At 41.8% G+C, this 26,305-nt stretch overlaps 1 protein-coding gene across 2 annotated transcripts in view; it reads left to right on the forward strand.

Annotated features, from left to right (window-relative positions):
• LOC146796129 (GTPase IMAP family member 6-like) overlaps positions 1-26,305 on the forward strand; it is a 292,397-nt gene that overhangs the window by 157,684 nt on the left and 108,408 nt on the right. The gene's annotated exons all lie outside the window — the stretch shown is intronic.

Here is a 26,305-nt window from a genome sequence, read left to right on the forward strand (position 1 = left end):
CTTTTAATATAAAGGTAGCGGTAAAAAAGCAAATGTCCAACATATCAAGACCAAATAACAGTTTCATCGCTTGGGCAGTAGTGAACACAAAGTATTTCTTAAAAACAGGTTTGAGATAGTAAAGACGAAGATGTAGATAAAAAGGGCAAATAAGCATAAAGTTCAATGTGCTTTGCTTAGTTGAGCCGTCACAAGGGCAAGGTGTTGGGCTATAAATTTTCATCTGTGGAAAGGCCACCAGGTTATGGGCAATGCCTAATCTCAACCTAGTGAGAACAAACTGGTGAGATTGTTTGGTAATGGCTTTTAAATACATAGGCAAGCCCGAGACAACAGACATGTTAGAGTGGTAAAAAACATGGGTTGACGAGAGGCTACATTGAACACTACGCAGGTTAGATTTGGTCCCTAGAAAAATGTTTTTAAGCTCCTTTTTAGGTATAGTGATAGCGCTCAGGGGCTCATAAAAAATGTCAAGATTAAAAATTTCACTGTTGGAAGATGAAACATAATTTAACCAGGGGATCTTACGGACATTATCCAACCGAAGACAGTCTAAAATGATTTGCCTGGTAAATCCTGTCTCATCCTTAGCCCAAATTGACCTCCAAGCCATAAGAGGTCTCAATCCCGTTAGATCTGTAAGATAATCAAGGCCCACCTCTCTATGACTTAGTTCAGTAGATGCCGAGGAGGGAAGGCAAAGGAGTCTTTTAAGGAACTGGTTCTCTGTAACTTGTAGATGCCTGTGTTTACAGTAGCCCCATATACCTGAACCGTATAAGGCAATAGATACACATCTATGCCTATAGATGTTTAACATGTCAGGGATGCGACGACTGCCTAATTTGAATGCAAAGTGGAATACTCCAGAGGAGCTTTTGCCCATCTTGGCATTCACGTTTAAAATCTCAGGTGCCCAAGTTCCTCTATTATTAAAAGTTATGCCAAGATAACAAAATTTGTCGACAACCTCAATTCTATGATTATTAAAATGAAATGGTTTAGAAGGTTTCATCCGTTTCCCGCAGGCCATAAGGAAGGTCTTAGAGTTATTTATTTTTAGTTTTCTCCCCTTGATGAAGTCGTAAAAATAATTCATAAGGTTTTGGAGTCCATTCGGAGTACGCGAGAGTAGAACCGTGTCATCTGCATATAGCAGGACCGGGACAGGGTGACCACCAACCTGTGGGGAATCTGCATGTACCCTCTTCAATTCGGACTCCATGGAGTTTATAAAAAGGGAGAAAAGCAACGGGGCCAGCACACAGCCTTGCCTTATGCCTGATTTGACTCTGATTTTCCTGGTACATTCCCCGGCCTGGCCAAAGCGGATCAGGGCTGATAGCTTATTATAAAGTCTGGCCAGGAAATATATTATTGCTGGGGGGGCTCCCATTTCCAATATAGTGGACCATAACAAAGTATGATCCACTAGGTCAAAGGCACTTGAGAGGTCAGCAAAACAGAGAAATAAAGAGCCCTGTTTCGCTTTAGTGTATTTCCCGATGATAAGATCGAGATTAATACACTGTTCTGTTGTCCCAAGACCCTTATGGAGGCCATATTGAGATTCAGCTAGAATTTTATTTTCCTCCGCCCATTCCTCCAGTCGCTCCAGTAGGACCCTGCTCATAATCTTGAGTGAGGAATCCAGAAGGGAGATAGGGCGGTAGTTCTTAGTCTCTCCTCTATCTCCCTTCTTATAGATCGGTAAAATTATGGATTCACTCCAGGTGGATGGTGTACTATCCCTAACTGATGCGTTGAACACCTGGGTCAGGAGCGGGCTCCAAAGTGCCGGGTTAGATTTATACAGGTCAACCGGGACCCCATCAGGTCCCGGTGCCTTCCCCCCTTCTGGCTGATGGCCATTTCCACCTCTTGAAGGGTAATACCCAGGGATAGCTTAGGTTCATACAGGGCGGTAGAAAGGCTAGCACAGTCCTCCTTAGCCGAGTCAAAGATTTCTGTAAAATATAATACCCAATTATCTTCGCTAACCTGTTCTGATAATATAGGGAAATCTTCCTTTACAAGAAAAGGGTTATTGACCGTATTCCAAAAGAGCTTACTGTCACGCAATACTGCTGCTTTAGTCAAATCGTCCCAGGCAAGCTCTCTTAGCTCTTAGCTCTTGTTTTCTACGTATTAGGTGCTTTTTGTATAACAGCCTGAGGTATATAATGGCCTCCCTGTCTCTAGGTTGTTTAGAAAGTGCCCGCTTAAGTTCTTGAAGGGATTTGGTACACGCATTATCAAACCAACCGGTAGCTGCCTTCTTCATTAAGCCTTTGGTGATGGTGAGGGATCTTTTTAGGATGGTACCCAATTCCACAAAATCAGCTATAATGCACTGGGGGGAAGCCTCTGAGTCCAAACATTTGAGTATCGCTACATACCCCATTTCTACAATTTTATGTTGCAGCTTCTCGGAATTATCCACATGCCATTTGATACGTATACCATTCTTCCTACAGGGGGTTAAGTCTTCTACTATCATACGCTGGATGTTAGCCGGAAACCCCCAAGCATGGTGATGGCATTATGGTCGCTACTTCCAAAATCTACAACAAGAGGAGCCATACAAAATGGAACAATATGAACAGAAACTAATAAATGGTCAATAACAGAAGCCAAGTTCCTTCCTACAAAAGTCGGTACAGGGTTACCCTCATGGTCTGCAGCCGCGGAATGTACCAATCGATCCAGTTTAAGCATAAAGGAGTTGAGGGAGTCGCCATATGGTGAGTGTATAAAATGTGCCCGGTTTTCCCCATTATCCCCGTCGTACCCGCAAACTTTGGTGAAAGAGTAGGGGCAAGTACGAATATTAAAATCCCCTCCCCAGATGATATCAAGAGGTTTATGGATGCCTTTGCAGATGTTTCTCACTGCTACATCCAACTCATCCAAAACTGTGGTATTTGTAGCATCAAACAAATTGTTATAGTGGTTAATAAGCAGGGTTACATGGCCCCTTTTGTGTTCCATGCTTAAAATTTGCGAGTGAAAACCCACAGTCTGGTGCGATTTCACACGAACAGGGAGGTTCACAGAAAGTAAAGTTACTAGCCCCCCTTTAGCCCTGCCCATATTGGACCTTTGTGCCGGGTTGTTAAATGACACAAATCCATCAAGGGTGATATCAGTTGTTACCCAGGTCTCTTGTAAGCATAAGACATCAAACTGGGAAAGAATTTCGCTCCAGCCCAAGGGCGACTTTTGCCGGCTCCAGCCAGCAATATTCCAGCTAGCAAATTTGAAGCCGGGGGTACATGGAGCTAGTTCAATAACCTCCGGTACACTAGTAAGTCCCAGTGATGGCCTGATAACAACAGGGGAGACTGTAGATACAAGAAGGTGGGGTGGGGCAAAGGGGTCAACTCCCTGGGATGGTAAATGTGCAGGGGTAGGGGTGAGGGGCATTACGGGGGCTGGATCGATAGATATACTTTTACCCATAACTGCTATTAAACTATTACCAGTAGCAGGGGGGATGCAAAATGGGAAATATAATGTGGATAGTCAGTCTACTCCATCTAAACCATTAAGACAATTAAATTGGTTAAAATCACAGAAGGGAGTCTCCGGAGACAACAGGGCCGGTCTTGCTTTATACCCACGGAATCTACCCCTACGCTCAACCCTCGTCCAATTATCTCGGCCTTGATCATGGTGCAAGTGGATAGGGGTAAAGAAAAAAGACACTGGCAGCGTCTGGATGGTGGAATCAAAGGATCTATTAAACCCGGCACATATGTGCGAGACTGTTCTGGGGTCTCTAAAGCTCACCATGATACAGTCCCCGATTATAGTCTTTCTAGTTTTACCCAGCCAAGGTACCCTTCTAACCAAGATGATTTCATTATGAAGGTGGGCCGGGAGGGGTCTATTCCAGTTCAGCCATTTAATGACTTTATTTTTGAGGGATTGAAAATTCTCGGCTCTTCCAACTTCTAAGGGAGGAACACCGGCCAGGACTACCATGAAGCGGTTAGCTTCAGGGGGCAGGTCAGGCCTACATGATCTAGGGACAATCTTATCAGGGGGTGGGGAAGCTATGTGGCCATTAATTGTGGCCCCGTTAGTAGTGGTCATAGATTGAACTGGACCTGTAGGTAGCAAAGGGGGAATGTAAGAGTTGCTATTTTGAATCGGGGCTAGATTGCCCGTTGGGGGACGCAAAGGGGGAGCAGCATCATTCACTAAGGAGGGGCCTAGATTACCTAGGTTAGTAAGGGTGATTTGGGGGTTGGAAGAGGTATTGGACTTGGGGGATCTAGTAGCTAATATAGCAGCAGAGGTTTTCTCAATGTTGGTAAGACGGAGTTCTATGCGTTCCAATTTAGACTCTAGGGGGAATAAAAGGGATTTGAAGAGGGCTCCCAAAGTTTCTAAAGAGAAGTCCAAACTAGGTATGTGTTGGGAAAGACCTGATGTGGGGTTGGTCGTATCATGTTTGTGTTTGGTTGTTTTAGATTTGCCACCAGGTTTCGAGTTATACGGCCTTTTACTTTTAGTTGCGACCCCTTCAATAACTCCATTTAGTATAGTATCACAAGTGACAACGGAGTCTGAGGGAGTGGGCACATTAGTATCAAGGACCATATCAATTTCTGGGAGAAATTCGTTAACCAAAATGTCCAGATCAAGAGACGCCAAGTTGGTCACAGTAGATGTTGAAAAAGGGCCCATTGCAGCATTGTTAGTAGACTCTGTAGGTCGTTCGGGGGTTTTAGCATTAGCCAAAGTACCAAGGGAAGATCTTTTGAAGGCCGATAATTCCTTTGATAAACGCTTCTCAAGAACGTTTATTTCAGTGTCAATGAGGGTATTAGCTCTAATCAGAAATTTCTCCATACCTCCAGAAATGGCCGCTCCAGCTAGGGATGACTTGCTACTGGTTTCACGACAAGACATCTCCCCACGCTAGAGATAGCAAAATGTAGCAGCAGAAGCAAGAGGGGGGGCCTGGACCGGACAAGATCGGTCACGAACGGGCACAAACGGGCCCGCCCGTGGCCCGGGCTTCGCCCGGCGATGCTCCCGCGCGCTCCCGCGCAGCAGGATGCTGTATCCAATAAGTAGGGAGGATTACGGGCTGTGGGCGGAGCAACAGGGAGAGCGGACCAGGTGATGTCTCTAGGTCAGGCAGGGGCTCCTGGGAGATGGAGTTCCTGCAACGCTCGCAGCCCTGATGCAAGCTTCCTGTGGGAGCCCACGAAACTCGGCTCCTTCTAGCCGTCCAAAGTGCCTCTGCCCCAGATCACGAAGCAGCACCCGCGGAGCGGGTGCTGCGAGGTCGGCAGGAAAGATGCAGAGAAATACAGCCACAGCCTCACAGGACCAAGTCTTCAAGGAAACACCCACGCAGGGAGTGCAGGCAGGCGGTAGAAAACCCCTCAGGTGGGCTGTGGGCGGAGAAACAGGGAGAGCGGACCAGGTGATGTCTCTAGGTCAGGCAGGGGCTCCTGGGAGATGGAGTCCCTGCAACGCTCGCAGCCCTGATGCAAGCTTCCTGTGGGAGCCCACGAAACTCGGCTACTTCTAGCCGTCCAAAGTGCCTCTGCCCCAGATCACGAAGCAGCACCCGCGGAGCGGGTGCTGCGAGGTCGGCAGGAAAGATGCAGAGAAATACAGCCATAGCCTCACAGGACCAAGTCTTCAAGGAAACACCCCTATTTATCAAATGCCAGGTCTTCAAGTCCTTTCTGAAACTTAACAGATTCTTTGCATTTCTCAGGTGGAATGGGAGCTCATTCCAGGCCTTTGTGGCACAGAAGGTAAAGCTTCGACCACCCCAGTGGGCTTTTTTTATTGGCGGAACAGCGATCAATTTTGCTTCTGAAGATCGAAGCGTGCGCATTGGTTTGTACCATAGGAATTGGCTTTTGAGGTGGTCAGATCCCTCTTCATGCAATGCCTTGAACACCATGCATAGTGATTTGAACTGAACCCGATTTCTAACCGGGAGCCAGTGCAGTTTTTTATCACATTGGAGATCAAGGCAAATTTTGGGGTACCAGTAAGAAGTCTAGCCGCGGCATTTTGGAGCATCTGGAGCTTATGCAACAGCTTTTGCTGGATGTTTAAATATAAACTGCTGCAATAGTCCAACCTTGATAAGACCAAGGGCATGACCACTGTTTTGCGACCGTCAAGCGGTAGGAGGTTTAATACTTTTCTCACTATTCTTAAAACTTACCTTGTTTTAGAAACAACAGCATTGACCTTAGCTCCCATAGAGAGTTTCTCATCTAGCAGTATCGCCAAATGTTTAACTTTTTTTGCTGGGATGGGGAGAGACCCCATTGAAAATAGCCACCACGAAGGCGTCCAAAAACTAGGGTTGTTTCCAAACAACATCACCTCGGTTTTATCTGAGTTCAGCCTCAGGCAGTTACCTGCCATCCATCGTCCAACTTCTTCCATACAAGACTGCAAACGGCTATCCAGCCCGGTTTCTTTGCCAGGTAATAGTGCTACCATAATTTTTGTATCATCTGCATATGAGGTGATCCCAAACCCGAACGCCCTAATGACTGGTGCCAAAGTTGAAACATATACATTAAAAAGAGTCGGCTCAGGGACGACCCCTGCGGGACACCACATGGCAGTGAGAAAGGTTTTGATTGAAATTTCCCCAATGCTACTATCTGGCTTCTGTCGGCTAGAAAAGAATTCAGCAACTCCCAAACTTTGCCGACTACACCGCATTGTTTTAAACGGTCCATCAACCTCCCATGATGGACAGTATCATGCGGCTGAAAGATCTAACAGGATCAGGGCTGCCCTACCTCCCTGATTCAGAGCTGATCTGATCTCCTCTGTAGCTTTTATCAGGGCCGACTCAGTACTGTATCCTTCTCTGAAACCATGTTGGGAAGAGTCCAGCATGTGTAACACAGTCTGGATACATCATCACTATTTACACCTTTGTCTTCTAAAACTCTAAACATACCTATAACAAATTCTTGTGCATCTTGTGGACTGTTGAACGTAAACATCACTGTTCCACTACATACATCTAAAAGGTCTCAATTACCTGAAGCAGAATGTGTCACATTTCTGTCATTCATTAAATATTGGAGTAAGTGATACTTGTCAGCACACAATCTCTTTTCTTTTTTATGAATTTGGTTCACTAGATGTGGTAAATGAAACACGACATTGAGAGCAACATTTGTATAGCAGATGACATCTGAACTGTTTTCCAACTGGTAACCTACAATATCACAATAATTTTCCTGTTTTATCTTTGTACCAGCTTCAAATTAATCCATCTGTCTTTTCTTTTCTTCAGCATCGGTACACTCTTTTCTAAGCTTCCATTTTAGACAGATTATCCGTTTTTCATAAACAGGGTATTGGCCTAAATGAGGAGCGTATACACTTCTTAACCAATTGTACTCCCTTACATAGCTTGCATCAGCACTAACCTTCTTTTCATCAAATTCGATCAAAAACAAACCAGAATATGTTCTAGATCGCGATAATGCAACATATGATCTTCATTCTTTAAAGACAGTACTTCCAATATTAAAAAAAGCTGCCTCCAGATTTAAACCTTGTGATTTATGGACAGTAGCAGCAAATGCTAGAGAGAGGGGGGACAGTGGGTGCCGAACAAATACGTTTTTCACTGGCAAAAACATACTGCACAACGGCCAATCTGCTTCACACCATCTATCTGATCAAATGTTATGGCCAAGTATGCAACTTCATCTCTGTTTGAAAAATTATTAAAATCATTTAATTTACTCATTCCACCATTTACTAAATCTTTCTCTACATTTAAATTACAGCTCAAAATTACTAGGCAGTTTTTGCTGACACGTAAAACATTTTCTAATCCTGCAGTTTTGGATTCTGACTTCTCAAAAGCATCCAATTTTGATTGCAATTTATCTGTGAGTAGTATTGTAACTCCCTGATGCTCCATTTTATCAATAGCTGTAATTTCCATAATATCTTCTTTCTCCGGTTAAAGTACATTTTCAATAATTTGGAGCACTCTTTGAGTATTGGAATTAAACAAACTATAGACTTCCTTTCTTTAATGATATTGTGCATTACTTCAGCTGCTGTAATATTAGATAGAGATAGTTTACTCATAAGTCGACTTTGCAAAGCACGTTTCCCCTCGTTTGTTAGAACTCCTATTCTAATGTCCTTCAGTATATCTGCATGATCCAAATCAGATGCTCAACACATATTTTTCACTAGTTCCTTCAATTCAAAGTGTAACCAAATATTTACATTGCCGATACTCCACACCAAGAATGTCTTGTTTCATTATGTACAAGTGTTTTGAAAACCGGTTGTACATTTAAAGGGTTGAGTAACAGTAGGTCACCAAATACAATTAAATGCTTTCCTCCAAACAGCACATCGGTGTTTGTTTTCAAAATCTGCTGCATTATTAAGAGTATGAAAGCAAGCATTAAGTTGGATACCATGCTGACCTCTTCAGCGATTTAAAGCTTCAGTTTCTTTAATCCTCTTGATACTTCATGGCAAGTTTCACCAGATAGTTTCTGGTATGTCAGTTTATTTTCATATTCAACAAGTAGCATTAGTAGCTGATGTAAAGTAATTCCTTTAATGTTATGTGCTGCTAATCCTGTAGGTGCTGATACTAGACATGACAAATGTGATTCTGTAGTGTTCTGTAGATAATCAGTGAGAACTTGAATTAGAAAACTTTTTCCAGTGCCTGCTTGACCACTGATGTCTAGTAGTATTTGTTTAAGTTAAGAACATTCACATTGTTTCTTGTCTTTGAGAAATCTGTGCTCTATTTTATTTTTAACTTCATTTTAAAGTTCTTTTTGCTCATTGTTCATTTATTCTTTTACGTGTTCAAAATTCACAGATTCCTCTCTTGCTTGCTGCATTTAAGTCTCTACCTCATTCATAGCTATTACTGCATCATTCTGAATAATTGGTTCTCCAAGAGGATCTTGACTCGCTGGTGCAGAAATGTGGCTGCTTTATGAACTCTCCTTGGCTATCCGAGCAGCGATTGTTTCTTCTTGTTCAATCTCATCTTTCAACATTTGCAGGTAGGATGGAAACACTGAGTACGGAATGGTCTCCTTCACAGTGTTAAAAGAGCCTTCGTTACAGTCATAGTGTGCAAGTCATTCTGATTCTGCAGGCCATGGCTTGAAGAAATGCACAAGTGAAAAAGTAGAAAAACTCTCTTCTCTCTGGGGTTTGGCAACTAAGCTTTTGATGGTTAATTAGGTTTCTTCTGTTGTGTCTGACCACACAACCATCAAATCTAAGTACTCCATAACTTCCTTCTTCTATGTTTTCCGGTACATTACTTCTATGTGTGTTCTCCTAAACTACTTCATAGAGACACATTTTCAAGATTAAGTCTCCTTCTTGGGTAGTATGTATCGACATGCTAGTTTTCAGAATGTCTGCACTTTCTGTATCAAATACAGTGAGATGCAGTATTTATGGAAAATACTTTAGTAGTCTATTTTAACTACTTCCAAGGCCAAGGCTTGCCCACACAATTCCTCTTGACTTGGAGAACAAACTAGCCAAGCTCAATCTGTCCAAGCATTCAGCGGAACCCATTTCTCTATGGAAAAGAATTTTCAAGCTGAAGGTGTACAATTTCTTCGTAAGACTTGTTTCTGAAGGAATCTCCTCCCACATCTCTTTCATCTCTGTCTTTTCTGATTTTATTATATATGAAGTCACATAGTGACCAACAGCATTGGTGCTGTCTGCAATAGATCCATATTTGCATTCCACATCTTCAGACTCGCAGTGTTGTAGTCACTGATATACATGGAAGCATCTGTTCTAAACAAGTTGTATGTGTTTTTTTTGTTAGTGATTTCCATGTCAGGGTATGTATGACTGCAGACTAAAAGCTGTCAACTCTTCTTTCTGAGATGACAGGTTGTGGGAATTCAAAACAAAATCTTGTGTAGAATTTTCCATTGCATCTGTATTTACTTCGACAGTACTTCCCACATCTATAAGTTTGAAACAGTAGAACTTGTTGTCTCAAGCTCTTGTCACACAATCTTTTGGAATGGTTCATGTCAAATAGTGTTGCATGAAAGACAAGACAGACACATCACTGTCTGTACCAAATTTCAGGGCAACTTTTACCCATAATAGTATGTGATTATTTTGAGCACCTCTATCTTGGTACTCTTTGTGCCAAAAGAAATAAGTTACTTGGCCAAGAGGAGGGTTACGTTTGTTGCAGATGAAAGCCATCATTGCTTAAAACCTGTGGTTAAAATATCTGCATATATTTACAGGATCAAGCGAGCAAAGTTCTCCTAGGGTCTTCAGATTGATGTCTTTTATGTTTGAATTTGCTTTTCATAAAAATTCAAGCAGGTCATCCCATGCGTACTCAGCACAACTGAGAGTTAGGAATCAAGTAGGTGCTCCTAGGTTTCTCAACACTCATTTTAGCTCACCATGTTGAAAATACCAATATTTATTGGTGCCAAATTGACATGACATTAAATTAATCAAATTGCGTTCCAGATGTTAATCTTTTCCTTGAAATTTGTCTACAAATTCACTTGTTGTAATGTTTTGAAAATTCACTCCTGTCTTGTAATGTGATTTCATGCATACACTAGGCCTGACAAGTCACTCTCAAATTAAAGGTAAAATATATAGGGAATACACAGATGAAATCTAAGATCTACTGAGTATAGTCTAGTTGATCTGTACTCAGCTGCCCGTATCTGTATAGGCCAAGTCATCATACCTACCACCAATTCCTGTGGGGAAATGATGCAGAAAACATTGAGCTTCTAAAGTTTTCTCCTAGACAATCAAGGGAGATCCTTTTGCTTCTTTCATTTGAAAGAGATCAATTTCATCATCAATAATCTCTTTAGAATGCAGAGGGTGGATACAATAGTGTTCTTAAGTTTCTTCTGATGGGGATCAATCCACATTTTGAATCTTTCCTCGTTATAATGATATGTTACCCTCCATATGTGTTAAGTCTTGAAGGGTATCTACATTTGTATAATAAATATTGTTTTGTACTAGATGTAATGTTGCTTTCATTACTTTACTAACATCCACTAAATCCTGCAATATTTCTTTACGCGTGGTAGAGATACCATTCACTAGAATTATAAGTGCTTCATCCAAATCTCTAGCCACCCTTACAGTTTCAATATTCTGCTTGAAAACTAACAGCAACTACACAACTCTACATTTAAGACCTTTCTGGAGCTCAGTTGGAGGTTCCTTCCCTGTCTTTGGCTCCATACGTACTATAGCATGGAATGGATGTATACACTGTATTAGAATTGATTCATAAACATTTTAATTTTGAAGTTCTGCAGGGATTGCAACTATTTCTAACTTGTTGAGGACTGCTCTAGCTTGCATTTTATTATCTTACAACTTAGCATAACAGTACCTACAAATAACTTGTTGTGTGGAACAATCAAAGCGTTCCTATACAACTAAGTAAGCTGTAAATTTTAGCCATTTATCTTTGTGATCTTCAGATTTTGAAAAAAACAACAACATAACAAGTTTGATTATTGTAGTGAGTACATCTACAACACTTACAAACACAGTAAGGTTTCCCAGAACAGACTTTGTTAAACTTTCTAATCTGTTCTTGGAAGTTATCAACAGTAATATTTGTCTCCTTTTCTGGTGCACCTCCAGATATCTCTTCTTCTTTTGTACTTTGTCATACTTGGTATCAGATTGTTAATTACTCCGCTACAGAACATTCTAACTCTGATTTCCTTAAACTGCATCTGACATCTGTCTAAACTCCCTGCTTTTTTGTACAATTGTTTTCTCTTCATATCATTGACTTTCTTCCCCTTTTTTAGTTGCTCTTAAAGTTTGTTTTTTATTGACTTGAGATTGTTCTCTTTCCAGTTCTGCGGATAACATTTTAAGAAATGTCTTTGTCTTCTTACCAGCAACTCTTTTCTCTTTCACCATATCTTTCAAATTGTGACCCTTTAGTTTCTCAGTTGTGAGGACAAAGTATCCTTGTCTCAGTTTCTTCCTGTTCTAACTTTTGGATAGCACTGCAATTGTGTGGAGTTAACTAGAAATTGATACCAAAAATATTTTTTTTAATAACTTTTCATTATATAATATAAAATAGTGAAGCACCAATATAAACAGTTATATTATTATCATATTGCTAATATTACCATATTAATTTTTGATGGGTTTGTCTGTGTTTGTCTGTATCAATGTGTGTATTAGTCTTTTACTGTGTAGTCTATCATATCCACTACTGTGTTCTAGTGCATGTACCCATCTTTAAATGAATACATTATCTACATACATGACTAGAGTGTGTCAATACTTTGGTACATATCTCAATATCTCTATCAGACAAGCTATAACAGTGCCATAAGATGTGTACAGAAATGTGCAATTATCTAACTCTCTGTTTTAGTAGTTCTATAGCTGTCTAACTGGGTATATAAGTGGGTGAACGAATACCTCAGTGCCTGTGTTAAAGATTACAGGGGTATGTAGCTGTCTATCCAGGTACCTTTCATACTGATGGATATATATATGGTTTTTGAGTATGTGCATGAATATAGAAGTGTGTCTTTTGTATTGAGAGTAGGTGAGAGAGAGGCTCTATGGTTTGTGAACACGTATGACAGTTCGTTCATATATGGTAAGCATAGGGTTCTGGATCTGTATCAGTCAGTTACTAATAATCAAAAGGACATCTCCCATTTTCCAAGCATATAACAATGTGCTTTATAGCATACCTACAACATATCTCAGAGGCCTCTTATGTATACTAAAATATGAGTTCCACATTTGAGAAAGAACTATTAAATGCCAACTGGGTTGGGACTAATAGATGTGGGGTGGGACTAATAGATATGTGGTCCAAAACAATCATGGTCCCCATCTTTAAGAAAGTGGATCGTCAAGATGTAACATGCTATCGACCAATCTCACTATTGGATTCTGTGGGTAAAATGGTGGGGAGGATTATCCTAGAACGCCTCCAGGGCTGGGCTGAGGATGGACAGATCCTATCGGATATCCAGTTTGGGTTCCGGGAGGGCCTAGGGACAGTCGATCAGGCCTTAAACCTGACATTGTTGTTGGGAAAATATGTATTTGCAAAGGGAGGCAGTGTCTACATGGTATATGTGGACCTGACTGCAGCCTTCGATTGTGTTAGTCACGCAAAACTGTGGTCCATACTACGGAATATGGGAGTAGATATATCACTTCTAAATTTCCTACGTGAACTGTACTCCGACGCCTCAGCTAGGGTAAGGTTTGGGGTAAATGGAGAATTAACTGCGTCATTCAAGGTGGAGAGAGGAGTCAGACAGGGTTGTGTCCTGGCCCCCTTTCTCTTCACGCTCTATACTAATGGCTTGGAGAGAGCCATGTTGAAAGGGAGTCAGAACCTCCCATGCGTAAAAGATCGCCAGATTCCGGCCTTACTCTACGCAGACGACGCAGTGATATTGGCCAAAACCCCGATTGAGCTACAAAGGGCATTGAACAGATATTCTGATTTTATGGGTAAGCTATATCTATGAATTAATATCAAAAAAACCTTCGTTATGATTTCTGGCCCCGGTAAAAAAAGGACAAAGGAAATATATCTGAATCAGGAGAAACTTGCCATTACAGCTGAATACCCATACCTGGGAATTATCATCAATCGCAAACTAAATTGGAACGCAGCTTTTGAATCTAGAAAGTTCCAGCTTGTAAGAACTACTAGGGCCCTTGTTAATTTCGCTACAAAATTGGGAAAGAGACGCCCTGTAGAACTCCTAAAAATCTACATAGCCAAATGCCAATCTGTAGTGCTATATGGGGCTGGAGTGTGGGGGCCTGTAAATACAAACTCCCTGCAAGTGATAGAGAACGCCTTTTTGAGATACCTCCTATCCCTCCCAAGGAGCGCATCGACTTTCTCATGTCACTTGGAATTGGGGATTGCTCATATATCAGATCTAGCCAGAATTCAACCTCTCTTGCTCTGGCACCGTATATGGTCCTCGGATAAGAATATATTCACACAGCAAATTATCCGAGACTGTATGGAGCTGGATTTTGTAACCAAGATTGGCTGGTTAACCCATATAAAATCTTTCCTAACTGATCTAGGTATGGAAAAGTAGTATCTGGTTCCAACCTCGATTCGATCGGTATCTAGGAAAACACTGAAAATGGCGTCCCTTAGCCATCTTGAAGAATTACGGACTGTTAACGAAGTGTCAAAATTAACCGTACAACAAAGTATGGCCGTGCAAATTACTCTTAGCATTCAGCCATATCTAACCTATGATTTTACCACCTTTGAGAGATTTCTCCTGGTTAGATTCAGGTTGAATATGTTCCACCGTCTGGTAGCTTTTCCAACAAGCAACAACGGGGACAAGGTTCTACCTTGCTGTCCCTGTGATAATATCTCTAGACAGGCAACAATTCATACAGTCTTTTTCTGTCAATTCTATAGGGACCATAGAAAAATATGGCTAATAACGCTTTTAAAACTCACGGGCATCAGAAGGTGCCGTCCAGCATTATTGGCACTACAGCGATTGGGCGAGGAATGGATAGCAAGGCTTATTGTTAAGTTTTTGAAATGTGTTTTTCGACACCGATTGAACCTATAAAAATTACATGGCTATAGATTCTGGGAACTGACTCTCTAAAATTTGAATTGAATAGATAAACTTGTCTCTCCAAAACTAATGATCTGTAATATTACAGAGACACCTTAGAGCATGATAACAGTACTTTATAATGAATTTTTATGTTTTTTAATACCTCTGAAATATTTTGAAACTAGTAGCGGATATTAATGCACAATATGAGATGTACCTGTTTTCTTTTTATATAACTGCTTTTATTGTTTTTAAATTGACAAAAGCCGAATAAAGTAATTTTCTATTCTATTCTATTCTATTCTAAATTCCAACTCAACCTTGCACTGAGAGTGCACAGACACAGTCTGAATTAATAAACATCACCCATGTTTGAAGTACTATTTCTCTAGATAGACGGAAAGGTAGTGTCAGTACTTCTCTACATATCTGATTGAGTGTACACCTGTAGTAGTGCCATTAAATGTTTAGCAGATGTACTGGTATATGATTGTCTGTTTCAGTGTCTGTATGAGCATCTACATGTGTATATAGGTGGCTGCAGAGCTACTTCAGTACCTGTGCTAGGGATTAGAGACTTTTAGAGACTTATGTAGGTGTAACTGCAACTACCTTTGAGTCTGCTGCATGCATAAGTGTTGTCTGGGAAGTGGCTGAATGTATATCAACTTATGCAGCTATCTCATTAGATGAGAGAGACTCTGCGTTTGTAAACATGTATATCAGTTGCTTTAGGCGTGGCCAACTCTGTTTAGTACTGGACATAGGGACCTGCAAGTGCACAGATAACTGTTTCAACCCAATACAACTTCTCTCAATCTCTTAAGCACAAAAGAGCATCCTTTTTGGCAAACCTAAAGCATATCTTAGAAGTGTGTTCTTTTTACTAAAACATGGGTTTGACACTTGAGAAAGACATATACCCTTCCAAGTGAATCTTGCAGTGAGACAGCACATACAGGGTCTGCACAAGTAGCCATCCCCCATGTTTGATGGACTATTTCTGTACATGGTTAACAAGGTTGTGTCAGTACCTGCCCACATATCTGAGAGAGTGTAGCAGTACGCCTCTATCAGTGCCATAAGATTGTTAAGTAAATGTGCTGGTATGTAACTGCCTGTTATAATACCTCTGTGGCTGTCTAAATCTTTATGTAAGCGGTGGAGCAAATACTTTAGTGCGTCTGTTAGGCAATAGAGTGCTATATAAGTATCAAAGCAACTACCTTTCAGTATGCTGTGTGCATAACTAGTTTCTGGTGAGTGACTAAATGTATAAGTGCTTCTGTAACTATCTGTGTAATTGAAAGAGAGGCTCTATGCTTTTGTCAACATGCACATCAATCGTTTTTTAGAGATGGCATACTCTATGCAGAACTTGGCATAGAGGCCTGCAAGTGCCTAAGTAACTTTTTCAACTCAAAAGGACATCTGTCAACGTCTTATACAGAACAAAAGCACCCTTTTTGGCTTACCAACAGCATATTTGAGTGTAATCCTGATCCTGATATTGCCCAGGCTTTACCTTTAGGCTATACAATTTGTAGACAAGAAAGAACAAGGTCTCATGGAGGTGGGCTAGCTATTATCTATGAGACATCTTTCAGTGCATAAAATTTGAAAGGGGCAGAACGCCTTGGTTTCTGTTTCAAGGTTAGTGCCTCCCTCTCAATTTAAGGAGGGCTTATTCATCATCCCCCTGGCCTCAGCTCTTGCTTTTTAGATTCTTTAGGGGATGCCTTAGGAACACTGACTTTCCAGTACACTGATTGCACCATTTTGGGAGACTTCAATCTCCAACTTGAATGTAGTAATGAACCATAAGCAGTAAATACATTCCCTAGACTCTTTAGACACTTTCAGGCTTCATCAGTTCATAGCACCACCCACGCACCTCAGAGAACATACTCTGGATGGCATCTGTTCTAATCTTTCAACATTTACAGTCGAGCTACCCATTCCTCAGGCATGGTCAGACCATTTACTGATTCTGTTCAGCATTAATCCCCAGAGAACCAGCCCTCCCCCTACTTTCTCAGTGCCTACCCTGCTAATGACACACAAATGGATTAGGCTGATAGCTGACCCCAAGCTGACCAGACTTACATCAGCTTCCGTGCCCATTTTTTAAGGAAATACTACTCAGAATGTCCTGCGTTTCAAGCCCTGGATTATCGAGGTCAGTGATAAACTGGTGCTTTTAGTTCAAATAAAGAAGAAACAGAACCCCCAGCCCTCAACCCCCCCGGTATACTCAGGCATTGGCAGATTACTATCCCCACTTTAATCAGCTAGAGTGGCGGTGGAGAAGAGATTACAAAAAAGAAGATCTAGTGCAATTCAGACTGTCCCTAAAAACCTACCATTCGAAGATCAAGAGAGCTAAAAGGCCTATTTTTCTAAGCAGATAACAGAGCCCAACATGATCAAATCTATATTTACTATTGTTAAATCCTTTCTACATCCAAAAGCCTTTGATAAAGATGTCCCCTCTCACAGATTCTATGTAATCACATATCTTCCTTTTTTGAAGAAAAATCCAGAGCATTCAAGGGGAGTTGAGTTCTACTCCCTGTATCGATACTAGATTTAGAGTTGGACCCCGCTCATGTAGGTCCTTCCTTCCAAGCCTTCCATAGTATCAGCCTAGCTCCGTCCCGACAAAAATTTTATCATGCAAATCGAGCTCTCCTTTTAACCCCTGCCCTCCTGCCATTCTCCATGCCATTGTGGACATTGTTAATCTGGTGAGCAATAAAATCATAAACTCCTCACTAGCCAAGACCGAAGTCTCTGCAGATTGGAAACTTGCTGTTGTTAAACAACTACAGAAGAAACAGGTAGCAGATCCCTCTACCCTTTCTAATCTCCACCCTATTTCACTACTTCCTGCCTTTGAGAAAATCATCGAAAAATAGGTTAACTAACTCACCAATTTTCTGGATAAGGCTAATATTTTCCATTTTGACAGTCTTGGTTAAGTCCTAAACATGCTACAGAGTTAGCACTGCTGGAAATTGCAGACACCTTCAAACTAACCCTGGATGCTAGGAAGAATGCAGTGCTGATCTTATTTGACCTATCAGCCGCATTCTATACCATCTTGAATGACATACTGTTACAGCTCATCAAAAGTTGTGGTATTTCATATCTGGCCCTGGCGTGGTTGAAAGTTTTCCTTGCAGATCGCAGGCAAACAGTAGCACTGGGACCATTACTATCTACTGAAAAGACCATCACTTTTAGTGTACCGCAGGGCTCATCTATTAGCCCTGCACTGTTAAATATCTACATGGCCCACTGATTTCACTTTAATCATTCTTTGGTATCAAAACAACCTCATATGGAGCTGAGATGCAGCTGATTCTAGTTCTAGACAAACAATCAACTGACTTAGAATGCTGTGCATAACGGAAGTTATTCGGTGAATGCAAGCTAACTATCTTAAATGCAATACAAATAAGACGGAGATTATGCTATTATGGAAAACAAACACGTTCGATCTGGTACTAAGGTGACCCGAATCTACCCACCGCCCAACCCAGTTGAGGTGGTAAAAAACCTTGGCATGAATTTGACTCCTCTCCTTCCATCCACATGTGCTTGCAGTGGCAGGAATATGTTTTAAACTAATACAATTTCTGAAAAGATTCTTCGACTATCTTCCTTGTGCAGCAAGAAAGACAGTGACCTTTGCATTAATCTCATCGAGACTTGTTTATTGTAATTGTCTATATCCAGGCGCCTCGAAACAAGTGCTACAGAAGCTGCAGACTGTGCAACATGCAGCAGTGTGACTTGAGTTGAAACTGTGATGCTGCACTTTGGCTTCAGCAGGTCATAAAGCTCTTCATTGGCTGCCAATACATAAACAGGTCTTAATCAAGATCATGCGGTTTTATTTTAGAACCTTTAGAGCGTCAGGACCAAAATATCTAGCTTTACAATTTACTCACTACACTTCCGCCTGAACTCCAAGATCTTCCTCGGCCAATCTGCTTAAACTTCCAACCTTTACGTGCAAGACTAAAGGTGGCAAATCTCTTGCTGTCCTGGGGACTAGGACCTGGAATCAACTCCCCAGCCTTCTCAGATGTATCAGTTCAGAACAACTTTTTAAGAAACATCTGAAAAGTGGGATCTTTGCAGCTTCAACTCAAGTGCACTAGGAGCTTATTCAACTCAAAAGGACATCTCTCAATCTCTTAAGCACAAAATATCATCCTTTACCTACAGCATATCAAATGTTATATTATGTCCACTTAATCATGGGTTTGATACATGAGAAATACCTATAACATGCCAAGTGAAGCTTGGAGTAAGAGTGCACAAACCGGGTCTGTACAAGTAGCCATCTCCCATGTTTGATGGACTATTTCTGGACATGGTTGCCAAGGTTGTGCCAGTACCTGCCTAGATATCTGAGAGAGTGTACACCTCTATCAGTGCCATGAGATGGGTAAGTAAATCTGCTGGTATGTAACTGCCTGTTATAATACCTCTGTGGCCATCACCCATGATTCACAAACTATTTCTATGCATGGTTCAGAAGGTTGTGTCAGTACTTTCCTACATATGTAAGTGAGTGTAGCAGTACACCTGTATGAGTGCTATAAGATGTTCAAGTAAATGTGCTGGTATGTGGCTGTGTGTTTTTTCAGCTCTACTGCTGTCTAAATGTGTATGTAAGTGGCTGTCCAAATACTTCAGTGCCTCTGTAGGGAAATAGAGAGCTATGGACTTGTGACTGCAACTACCTTTAAGTCTGCTGCAGGCATAAGTAGTTTCTAATAAGTGGCTGAATGTATATATGCTTCATTAGCTGTCTGATTAGGTTGCAGAGAGGGTCTATGTGTTTGTGAACATGTAAATCAGTTGCTTCAGTGGTGCATACTCTATGTAGTACTTCGCCTAGGGGCCTACATAGTGCTTAAGCAACTTATTCAAATCAAAAAGACATCTGTCAATCTCTTAAGCACAATACAGCATCCTTTATGGCATATATACAGCATATCTTAGAAGTGTGTTATGGGAACTAAAACGTGGATTTGACACTTCAGAAACACCTATAAATGGCGAGTGAAGCTTGCAGTGACAGTGCACAGGCAGTGTCTGCAATAGTAGCCATCACCCGCTTTGAAATACAATTTCTCTGCATTGTTGAGAAAATTTTGACAGTACTTCCCTACACATCCGAGATAGCATAGAAGTACACCCCTATCAGTGCCATGAGATGTTAAGTAAATGTGCTGGTATGTAACTGCTTGCTATAATACCTCTATGGCTGTCCAAATGTGTATGCAAGTGGCTGAAGAAATACTTCAGTGCCTATGTTAGACAATACAGAGCTACATAGGTGTGACTGCAACTGCCTTTAAATCTGCTGCATGTATTAATAGTTTCTGGTGAGTGACTGAATCTATATGTGCGGTCGCTGTTTCAATAGCTGAAACAGAGGCGTTATGTCTTTTCTGAACATGTGTGTGAGTTGCTTTAGGGATGGCATACTCTATGTGGTACTTGCCATAAGGGGATGCAAGTGTACAAGTAACTTAGTGAACTGAAAAGAACATTTTTCACCTTTTAAACACAAATCACCATGCTTAGGGACAGTACCCAGATGCGTCACCTTTAGTGCGTTCCACCCAGTCACACCCCCGGAAGTAAAGGAGAAGCGTCACAGCGAGGATGGAGACACTGAGGCCATGGTGGCTTTGAGTGAAGCAATGCTTGATTTTTTCCCCGTTGCTCATTTGAGAATCTGAGTAGGGCCAACCTCTACAATCGGAAATCAACAATGCGGAACACAGAGACTTGAGAATCATTGTAACCTTTCTCTGATGGTACGGGAAGGAAAAGGTAAGACCGCACAATATGGGAGCAGTGCTGTGCATTGTTCTTACACTACTCCTTAGAAATCTGCCACCAGTTCTCCTGTGAGATTAGAGGCCCTTCCCTCCAGAGATTCAATGTGGGAGTTGGAACCGGGGTTTACGGTGCATATTCCTTGCGGTGATACAAAGTTTGGTCTGAAGTCCGAAAGGAGAGAGGCACAGGAAAGAGAAAGAGAGAAGGGAGAGGAAGAAAATAGAAGGGGAAAAGGAGCAGTAGATGTCAGAAAGAGAGAAGGGAAGGCTTTGTGATACCAGGATATCAATCAGGAGATACAGCCATAAAAGAGGAGGGATGAAAAGGTGTGAAAAGGAGAACTGAAGTTAAAGTATTTGCAGCATGCGCACATTTAAGCGAAAGCCTATAACTGCTTATTCTCTTTTGGCTAGTCAATCTACCCCTGTTCAAAGGTCACGCAATAAGGGTGGTCTAGAGAAAGCACTGGAAAGCTCCCGCACACTATGCAACACACAGCAAAGGATGGATCTTAAGGTGCAGCAGCTGTTGGAAGCAGATAGGCTACAGGCTTCAGATCTTCCGCCAGATACAGAAAAAGGCAATATCATTGTAAACGAAGAGTCACTAAATGCGAGTCCCTCTATGAGTCTAGAAAGAACTGAAGAACGTGACAGTAATTTAGAAGCTGTGGACCTCCACAAGGTGTCTATCTCTGAGCCTTTTGAACCCTTTTCCCACCCCAACCTGCTTTAAACAGTATCCCTTATTTTCAAAGTCTCATATGGTGGCAACAGCCATTAACACTACTGGCCAAACAACAAATATAATATCAATACAGGCTTCACCGGCCCCCATTCAACAGGAGGTAAGGCCAGAAGAGATAGTAACGGACACTCAACCTGCTACCATTATAGTAGACAATAAGGAATCTCGCCAGGGGGTAGACAATGGAAAAGGCCCCAGTCTGTCGGTTAAAGACATGTTTGACATAGTTTTATCTGAGATTAAGTAACTACTGATGATACAATCATAAGAGATCATTTCACTACATATAAGACTGTCGTAAATTGAGTAACCCTGGGCATAAAACTACGCTACGCTCGCGGAGTGTGCGTAGCGGGCACAACTACGCGCTACGCAAATAACATGTAGCACAGTGCAAAAACGCGTAGCGGGCATTTTTTGCTCCCTCGCGGTCTTTAACGTCAAGTTGGCAACTGCGAGCAAGCAAAATCAACATCCTGGTGAGACCTTTTCCTCGTTCGCGATCGGCAACATCAAGTTGCCGATCGTGAGTGTGGAAAATAAACCTCCCGGCAAGATTCTCAACGCGGGGAGGTCAGGTTTCTCATTGCGAGTGGTCGCGTATGCTCGCGTCCACTCGCAATGAGAAACTACCAGTCCACATTGGGAAAGCTGCCGCTCGAGTACAAATCTACTCGAGCAGCAGAAAACGACTGCTTGCACTGTGCATGATGCCGTTTGCAATGATTGCACAGTACAGACAAGCATCCGGCACTGTGCAATCATTGCGAACAGCATTTCCCTACCGCACTACACAGTTTGTGTAGCTACGCGTAACACGACGTAGTGCAAAGTGCACTTCGCGTACCATAGTGTAGTGCAACTATGCGAACTACACCCAGACAGAATGGCAAAAGTCCCTGAAGCTGAACAATGGGTATCCACCCTTGAGGACAAGGCAGTAATTCGTAACAGGATTTAACACAATTTAATCAAAACATGGAGGCTCTTGAATCAAAGTTACAAGATAGGGAAAATTACAATTGGCGGTTAAATCTACGGCTAGTGGAGATTCCGGAAGCAATGGAGGGGCCACAGGTTCAGGACTGGGTTGAGTCCTAGTTGAGGAAAGCTATTTCAGAACTATTAGGGGATTTAACGATCACAAGAGCTCACAGAGTACCTTTCCAGCGCCCTATCAATGCAAAATATCTTTGTACTATTTTAGTGAATTTCGCTGACTTTCGGATCAAGCAAAACAAAATCTCCAAGGCAATAGAAAAAGAAGTTTGTCAACACAAGAGATTCCACAATTTAAACTTTTTTCAGGTATGTCTGCGGGGGCAGCAAAAAGACAAAGAATTTGTACGAATGATTAATCTTTTCAAGTCTAAAGGGGCACAGGCAATTATTGTCCAATAATCGAAGCTAAAGATTTTTGCAAATGGCAAATTCCATATATTGGACAATGTAGCGAAGGCGTAATAACTGTTACAGAAGATATTTAACTGATTATAGTATCTAACACTTTGCCCTGAATGCTGCATGTCAAAGTATAGTTTTACAAATTATTTTCTTCTTGCTTCGGGGGGAAGGGGGTATGACCAGGACCCGGAGGACCAGACCCCTGCAGGAAGGTAGGCAAACTAAGGGGGACAGGGTACAGTAAAATGGCACCCAGAGCACCAAAGGAGGGTTGGGAAGAGATGTGGGACATTCTCCCACAATTATTGCAGGATGGGGTGGGGGATGCGACAACAAGGGTGGGGAAGGTTGGTTTCGGGACAGGGAAGGGGGTATGCAGGAAGAAAAAGGGGGATAGTTCATCTAAATATCGGCACACCCACATGACAGTGGTACAAATAATCATCATAATATAAGAAAGGTCTATTGGCTGAAAAATTGCTTCATCTTTCCAGATGTCGGCATTTGTACTGAAAATGACTATGCACTTTATATGATATTTGCTATCTTTGCACTGCATTGTCACTTTATTTTTTTCCTTATGCACAGACGCTTTAAATAGTTACATTATGGACTGTAAAATAAGTATCTTTCGGTGTTTTAAAACGTTTATATGTATACAGGCAAAAGGCACTTTGAATATGATCTGTCTTTATTGATGGTTCCCCCACAGCAGATATTTAAGGACTCTGTATGAATTCTTTCTTTTAATGCCACTGTTCTCAATAACTAAATAAAATCCCAGGCTATTGAAGAATGGCTGAAAGGAAATACCCCAGACATAATATTGATTCAGGAAATGTACTATGTAGATAGGAAAGAATTCTCATTTAACATGTTTCAACAATGGGCAGGTAGTATAAATGTTTCCTCAGCAAGTATGGCCCAAAGGGGGATAGCAGTTTTCTTTAACAATTTTTTCCCTTTCCAGACTATATACTCCCTAGTGGATAAAGATGGGAGGTGGGGGTTAGTTAATGGTTTAATTAATAACAAAAGACTAACCATAGGTACAATCTATGCTCCATTTGAATATAATCCCATGCCTCTGTTGGATCTAAATCACACATTGCTGTTACTTCCTGGTATTGCAAGAATAGGGGGTGACTTTAACTTCTTACAGAATCCTGTATTAGATTCATTCTCTTGGGTACGGAAACAGAATAAACCATGCACGGGTGAGGCGTTATTGAAATGTATTCATAAATTAGTTTTGATAGGTAGACAGTTGGCGGGTAGAATTTCCTACTAAAAAAGAATATTTATGATTTTCAGCCACATATTTTAAAAAACAGCCGCTAGTTTGGACTATTTTTTAATCTCTAGAAAACTAGGTTTAGTTAATTGCACGTATATACAGAACAGTTTTTCAGATCATGCGTTAGTAAAGTTCCAAATATCTGGACTGGGGAGGGGCAAACAATCTTCTAAATGGTCATTTAATAGAGTTCATCTTGAAGATGAAGATTGGTGTGAGGAAGTCGAAAATGAAATCGAAAGTTTTTTCTGTTTAGACAGAAGTACGGATATGATGGATAATGTGGCGAGGCTTTTAAAGCAACTATCTGAGGATTTATAACCTCTAAAGAGATTGCAACCAGACGTAGTCAAAATACATTAAAAACACACTTGGAATCAGAAGTTAGGCGCACAAATGAGCAATATCTAAGGGAGAAACAAGTAAAAACAAATGAGCTTTAGAGATAGTGCGTGAGACCATGCAAGACTTCTATTATACTAAAGGGTTTCTGAGGAGAGCAAATTCACTGGTAAATTTTTAGCCTGGGAAATAAAAGACAAATAGGCACAGAATAGAATTCATGCCCAGATGCACAAAACTACAAAAAATCTGATTTCGCAAATACGGAAGGCATTTTTAGAACATTATGAAACCATTTACTCTGTCAGACAGGAGGTTGATACCCTGAAATTAAAGGATTTTCTTAGAAGATTTCAAATTCCAAATTTACAGGCAAGCCGTGTGGTCGCCAGTGTCACATTAAAAGAAGTTGAAGATGTGGTTCATTCTCTGGCCACTGGTAAAGCATGTGGGAAGGATGGGATACCCAAGGAATTAAAATGAAATATTTAGTTCAACATTAAATCTTGAACTAGTGGTGCTGGCTAACCGTATTCTGCAGGGTGGAGAGATACCATCTTCCTTCCGCATGGCTATGGTGGTTAGTTTTAAAAAAAAGAACAAAGGCAAAGAAGATGTGAATTCTTACAGGCCTATCAGCCTCCTAAACACAGACTATAAAATGATAGCTATATTACTGGCAATTTGAATGAATAGTTGTGTAGGGTCAATGATACACACAGACCAGTGTGGATTCACTGCAGGCAACAATTATCTTTTGATACCACCTTTTTAGTCGAAGCCCTAGACTATTTTAGTTAAAATAAAATCCAGGCTCAAATTATGCTATTAGACGCCGAGAAGGCTTTCGATCTTGTCAATCATTCAATCAGGGGAATTGTAAGCGCTCTACTCAGCCGTGAGGGTCTCAAGGCACTGGGGGGGGGGGTGTTTTACAACTCTGTTGAGTTGAAGAGCTAGGTCTTGAGCATCTTCCTGAAGATGTTCAGGGAGGGGGCACACCTGATGTCGATCAGGAACTTGTTCCATGTCTTGGACGCAATGTCGGAGAAGGTTTTTTCGCCTGTTCTGGCTCTGCAGATGTGAGTGGTTTTGGCGAGGGCGAGGTCGGCAGATCGGAGGCTTCTCTTGGGTACGTGAAATGAGATTCTATCATTGAGGTATTGGGGGCCGGTGTTGTGGAGGCATTTGTAGATATGGGTGAATATCTTGAAAGTAATTCTCTTCTCAACAGGGAGCCAGTGTAGGTTAAGCAGATGTTGGGTGATGTGTTCGTTTTGAGGGATGCCAAGGATGAGTTTGGCTGTGGTGTTCTGTATTGTCTGGAACTTGCGGAGAAGAAACTTGTTGATCCCGGTGTAGAGGGCATTTCCGTAGTCTAGTCTGCTGGTTATGAGTGCTTGGGTAACTGCCTTCCTTGATATGGGGGGGATCGATTTGAAGGTCTTGAGGAGGATGCGGAGGGTGTTGAAGCAGCTGGAGGTGATGGCGTTGACCTGTCGGGTCATGAAGAGGGAGGCGTCGAGAATGATGCAGAGGGTTCGGGTGTGGTCCATGGGGGTGGGTGGCTGCCGAGGGCAGTGAGCCACCAGGTGTTGTCCCATGCAGAGGGGGAAGATCCGAGGACGAGGACCTCTGTCTTCTCCGAGTTGAGCTTCAGGCAGCTGCAGCTTATCCAGGATGCGACGACCTTCATTCCTTCCTGGAAGTTAAGTCTGGTGGTGATAGGGTTCTTTGTGAGGGAGAGGATGAGCTGGGTGTTGTCAGCATAGGATACAATGCTGAGTCTGTGCTGGTGAGGAACGAGCTGATCCAGTCGAGGGCTGTTCCTTGTATGCCGGCGTCGTGGAGTCTGGCTGTGAGTGTGTTGTGGGAGTTGGTGTCGAACACTGCCGAGAGGTCAAGTAGGATTAGGCCGCGTATGTCCTTGGTCGAGGAGGGTGCGGATGTCGTCTGTGGCAGCAAGTAGAGAGGTCTTGGTGCTGTGGTTGCTGTGGAA

This window comes from Triturus cristatus, chromosome 10, assembly GCF_964204655.1.
Source record: "Triturus cristatus chromosome 10, aTriCri1.1, whole genome shotgun sequence".
In the NCBI taxonomy this organism is placed as follows: domain Eukaryota; kingdom Metazoa; phylum Chordata; class Amphibia; order Caudata; family Salamandridae; genus Triturus; species Triturus cristatus.